We start from the raw sequence: 6,503 nt of genomic DNA, 5'->3' as shown, positions 1-6,503 counted from the left end.
CGTGAAGTTTCTGGGACTTTCTCACCATCGTTAGGTGGCAGGTGGGACACGCCCCTAAAACGCCAAAGCCTGTTCTGAAATATGTGCCTGGCTAAGACACAAACAAAACTTTTAAGAAAGAAAAGTTAGCCTACATATTGTCAATCTGCTAACTTTTTTCCCAACTTTTTATGATAGTGTTTTAACTTATATGTATAATTCTTTCTGGAATATAACAGGTGTTAAAGTTTGCAGGATGTAACTGCTTAGTGAATCTGTCCCTTAACGTCTCTTCATTTCTCATATTACTAACTAGCCTGTTAAACTTTAATATGATATGGTATTCAATTGTATTTCTATATTAATGGAGTTGGAAGTAAGTACAGGATCTAAGTAATGTGGAGTTAGAGACAACTCACTGGGCACACTATGTCATTTCAGCATGGATAATTGGGTAATATTTGGTTGAGACATTGATCAATGAGATTATGACCTATAATCGCCCACTCAAAAAGGCAGCCAAAAGTTTGTTGAATTTTCAACCATTTAAAAGCACAGTTTAGTTCAAAAAGAAATACAAAGTCGGCTGTTTTGTTTGATGTACACAACCGATTATTGACGTGTTATCACTGTGCTTCATCTAATAGCAGAATCAAATGACCTGGATTGTAGTGGAGATTGCATTAAAAAAGTACATTGTGCAAGTGATCAATGCCGTTTGAGATTCTGTACAGATTACTACAGCAATTGTGAAAATCTCCACAGACCTGCGACAACCTAGGCATGTCATCTTAAACATGCATTCTTTATGTGATTAAATAATAATGATTATATAGTTAGAGTAAAATCAAAATGTGCTCATGGATCTGGTACTCGTTTTAAAGTTTAACGTTACATACGTTTGTAAGATAGACTTAACTTTAGGCAATTTACTGTATATTACAAAAGGAATATTGAATTGTGTTTGGTTGACAACACAACCAAATATCAACATTTAAAAGACGCATCTACTGCTTGGATAGTTCCGTCTGTGCCACTGACTTAGTCTGGCTTTAATTCCAGTTTGTCTACAAATTAATCATTGATATGTTGGATTCACGTCTCCATCTCAACCACAAATATAATTTTAAGAATAGGACTAAATCAAATCAAACTTGAAATGCACTTTAAATAAAGTTGAGGATGATGTTGAACATATGTGTGTCAGAGGAGGCTGGTAGGGGGAGCTATAGGAGGACAGGTTCATTGCAATGGAATGGAAAAATGGACCGGAGTCAAACGTGATTTCCATATTTTTGTATTTTATTTTATTTCACCTTTATTTAACCAGGTAGGCTAGTTGAGAACAAGTTCTCATTTGCAACTGCGACCTGGCCAAGATAAAGCGTAGCAATTCGACACATACAACAACACAGAGTTACACATGGAATAAACAAAACATACAGTCAATAATACAGTAGAACAAAATAAAACAAAAAGCCTATAGTATTATATGTTTGATATCGTCAGCTGTTGCTACGTCAGAGGGGGATACGTTCAGAGTTGGACATGCATCATTCCTGTCGCGGTGCCAGGAAAATAACCTCTCCCTCAACGTCAACAAAACGAAGGAGCTGATCGTGGACCTCAGGAGACAGCAGATAGAACACGCCCCCATCCACATCGACGGTCCTCATTGGCTGTGATAAAGTTTCCAGGGTCCATTGCACAACGTTTACTCACCTGTGAGGTAGGGAGAGGCTGCACTGCTTTCACCTCAATCAAGGGCTCAGCCAGCATGAGAGATTACAGTACTTATGACATGTTAAGTACTTCAGAGCCACAGCTGTGAAAGAAGCAGCAGCATGCAGGGAATAGCATTCTGACATTAATTAATTCTTAATTAAAATATCAGGGTTTACGCATTTATATAATTGATGTAAAAGGTGTCAAAAAAAATGACAATTTGTATGAACTTTTATTTCAATAAATTTATAATTTAAAATAGTTTGACAAGCTAAGCTTTCAAATGATATCAAACTAAACCTTTTATTCATTATTTTTCTAGTGATGACAGATTTGTGTCTTCTGACCACTTCTACCATGGCCAAACATTTCTGGAAGGTTTTGTTCAAATCAAAAGGGGTGCGGTCAGAAAGATGTTGAAATCATATGGAACTGTTCATCAGCTACTGTAATGTCAAACTCCTCAGCAACTGTAATGTGTGTTATTACGTGTGATAAATGGGATACAGACCCAACTCTGAACATATCCTCCTCTGATGTAACAAGAGCCATGTTGCGTGTCCATGTGTGCACTTGAATGCACCTTTATACTTTATACGTTATCACAGGTCCTGGAATTCAGACTGGAATTTCGTGCCTCTGAAATAGAGTACAGTCTCCACACCTCTTTATGAAGACCAAACAAAGACCGACCACAGAGGTGCTGGGAAAGACAGGCTTTAAAAAGGTCCAGCTCAGTCATCCTATTTCCAAAGTGAAAATAGCCTTTGAATGACCAAAACATTACCCACAATATTTTACGCTATTAAAATGCCCCCGAATTTAAGAAATTGTACCTTTTCTCTCATTTATAACTATCAGGAACCTGAAAGAACAGTTTGAGTGGGCGGGGTGCTTATATTCATGAGCTCGCCTTGACGTACAGCTCTTTGAAACGCCCTTGTGGTCGCTGCCAGGTAACAAGGTAAACAATGGGCCACGTGTCATTCTGAGCCTAAATAGTATGCCTCAACCCATTTTCTCTGCAAAATGCTCTCGTGGTCAACAGAGATGATTATGGATACCAGACAAACAGCAGCAATACACAATTGCATTTCTATTGTTTTGTAACTAATTACAGAACACAGGTCACTAATACACTTCCTCACAAGAATTAGTAGCCAAAGTCACTTTAGAAGCTTGACATAAGGGAATGTACATAAAAACGGTGTACTCGACAACGTATTGGTGCCTCTGCATTAACACTATAAATGACAATATGTTCAGAATTGTATGCATTGATCATTTAATATTTATTTGATCATTTACAATAGGCCAGCATAGACTAAATATTGATCAACATGAACACTCATGAGAAATAAAAGGTAGAATATAGTTTGACCCCAAAAAATTATTAAAGCCATGTGCCTAATATAGGCACCCGGATACCCTACAGTGTGCAGAACCCATTGATTTGTCTGAATGCTTGCTTTAAAAAATATATATATATATTTATTTGGGCTGCAATTTCTGAGGCTGGTAACTCTAATGAACTTATCCTCTGTAGCAGAGGTAACTTTGGGTCTTCCATTCCTGTGGCGGTCCTCATGAGAGCCAGTATCATCATAGTTCTTGATGGTATTTGTGTCTGCACTTGAAGAAACTTTCAAAGTTCTTGACATTTTCCAGATTAACTGACTTTCATGTCTTAAAGTAACAATGGACCATTGTTTCTCTTTGCTAATTTGAGCTGTTCTTGCCATAACATGGACTTGGTCTTTTGCCAAATAGGGTTATGTTCTGTATACCACTCCTACCTTGTCACAACACAACTGATTGGCTCAAACGCATTAAGAAGGAAAGGAATTCCATAAATTAACTTTTAAGGAGGCACACCTGTTAATTAAAATGCATTCCAGGTGACTACCTCATGAAGCTGGTTGAGAGAATGCCAAGAGTGTGCAAAGCAGTCATCAAGGCAAAGGGTGACTATTTGAAGAATCTCAAATATAAAACATATTTTGATTTGTTTAACACTTTTTTGGTTATTACATGATTCCATATGTGTTATTTCATAGTTTTGATGTCTTCACTATTATTATACAATGTAGAAAATGGTACAAATGAAGAAAAACCATTGAATGTGTAGGTGTTCTAAAACTTTGGACTGGTAGTGTAGTTCTGGAAACAAGTACATCCTCCTTATCAGCGACCAGTTTACTCTGTGGGTTGAAGCTTTTCCTGTTCCTGACCAAGGAGCTGAAACTACTGCCAAGAGACTGGTATAGGACTTCGCTTGCGTCAGTGCCCCACTCGAACTGCACACAGACCAAGGTTGAAACTTTGAATGTTTCCTGTTCAAGAGTGTGTTCAGGCAATTGCAGATCTCAAAGAGAAGGAAAACTCCCTATCATCCCGCTTCCAACGGTCAGGTGGAGCGGTTCAACCGTACGCTACTCCAGATGATCCGGTGCTACATGGACCAGAATCTGTGAAACTGGGATGAACGGTTGCCAATCCTGATGTTCCCTTACAGCAGCTCCCAGCATGCAATCACTGGGTTCACTACAAATAGTCTGATGCTTGGAACAGCGGCCCATCAACCTTGGGATATCTGGTCTGATGCAGCAGAGGACAGGTCTGACAGAATGGAAGTCCCAGAGTTCCTCTACAACCTGGATCTAGAGGAAGCACACATAACTTCAAGGGAGCATCTCTGAGCAGCGTCAAAATAAAATATACTCCAAGCACCCTGGAAGAGCCCCTACGTTGTCTCTGTATGCCGTGGCCCTGTGCTGTATGAGATACAAGGAAAACTGCACAGAGGGATAATGCACCACGACCGCCTCAAGCCCTACGATAGTGAGGTTATCCCGGCATGGGTCAGGCGACAAATGAATCAGGTCCTACAGCAGTGTAGAGGCCACTGAGAACACCCACACACCTGGAACCTCAGCAACTACCTTAGCCACCACCAGATGGCAGCGACACAGCTTTAGACTCCTGAACAGGAGCCAAACAGTAAAGAAAAGAAAAGAAGCGGTAACCTGCTGCACTCTGTCGTTGACAGTGCAAAACACAAAAAGTGGAAACATCCGACACGGACGAAGACAAAGACCCGACAGAAAACAAGACAGTGAAGACGACACTGCGTGGACAAAAGGTTCACAAACCTGTGAGATACAACAGTAGTTAAATAAGGAAAAGAAAAAACATGGACTGTGTAGTTTCCAGTCAAGTTATAAGTCAGAGAGACTGTGGACTTTGTTTATTCATTTTATTGTTTAAGCCAGTCTACAGCAAGTAACCTGCACCGAAGGAACTTGGTACTCCTGGAGGGGAGTAATGTACAGTCGTGGCCAAAAGTTGAGAATGACACAAATATTAATTTTCACAAAGTCTGCTGCATCAGTTTGTATGATGGCAATTTGCATAAACTCCAGAATGTTATGAAGAGTGATCAGATGAATTGCAATTCATTTCAAAGTCCCTCTTTGCCATACAAATGAACTGAATCCCCAAAAAACATTTCCATGGCATTTCAGCCCTGCCACAAAAGGCCCAGCTGACATCACGTCAGTGATTCTCTCATTAACACAGGTGTGAGTGTTGACGAGGACAAGGCTGGAAATCACTCTGTCATGCTGATAGAGTTCGGATAACAGACTAGAAGCTTCAAAAGAAGGGTGGTGCTTGGAATCATTGTTCTTCCTCTGTCAAACGTGGTTACCTGCAAGGAAACACGTGCCGTCATCATTGCTCATCAAGGGCTTCACAGGCAAGGATATTGCTGCCAGTAAGATTGTACCTAAATCAACCATTTATCAGGCCATTAAGAACTTCAAGGAGAGCGGTTCAATTGTTGTGAAGAAGGCTTCAGGGCACCCAAGAAAGTCCAGCAAGCGCCAGGACCGTCTCCTAAAGTTGATTCAGCTGCGGGATCGGGGCACCACCAGTACAGAGCTTGCTCAGGAATGGCAGCAGGCAGGTGTGACTGCATCTGCACGCACAGTGAGGCGAAGACTTTTGGAGGATGGCCTGGTGTCAAGAAGGGCAGCAAAGAAGACACTTCTCTCCAGGAAAAACGTCAGGGACAGACTGATATTCTGCAAAAGATACAGGGATTGGAGTGCTGAGGACTGGGGTAAAGTCATTTTCTCTGATGAATCTCCTTTCCAATTGCTTGGGGAATCTGGAAAAGAGCTTATTCGGAGAAGACAAGGTGAGCGCTACCATCAGTCCTGTGTCATGCCAACAGTAAAGCATCCTGAAATCATTCATGTGTGGGGTTGCTTCTCAGCCAAGGGAGTGGGCTCACTCACAATTGTGCCTAAGAACACAGCCATGAATAAAGCATGGTACCAACACATCCTCCGAGAGCAACTTCTCCCAACCATCCAGGAACAGTTTGGTGCAAACAATGCCTTTTCCAGCATGATGGAGCACCTTGCCATAAGGCATAAGTGATAACTAAGTAGATATTTTGGGTCCATGGCCAGGAAACTCCTCAGACCTCAATCCCATTGAGAACTTGTGGTCAATCCTCAAGAGGAGGGTGGACAAACAAAAACCCACAAATTCTGACAAACTCCAGAATGGGCTGCCATCAGTCAGGATGTGGCCCAGAAGTTAATTGACAGCATGCCAGGGCGGATTGCAAAGGTCTTGAAAAGGAAGGGTCAACACTGCAAATATTGACTCTTTGCATCAACTTCATGTAATTGTCAATAAAAGCCTTTGACACTTACGAAATGCTTGTAATTATACTTCAGTTTTCCATAGTAACATCTGACAAAAATATCTAAAGACACTGAAGCAGC

Source organism: Oncorhynchus mykiss, chromosome 10 (assembly GCF_057628025.1).
Source record: "Oncorhynchus mykiss isolate SJ-2025 chromosome 10, ASM5762802v1, whole genome shotgun sequence".
Taxonomy (NCBI): domain Eukaryota; kingdom Metazoa; phylum Chordata; class Actinopteri; order Salmoniformes; family Salmonidae; genus Oncorhynchus; species Oncorhynchus mykiss.
This window is presented reverse-complemented; position numbering follows the sequence as displayed.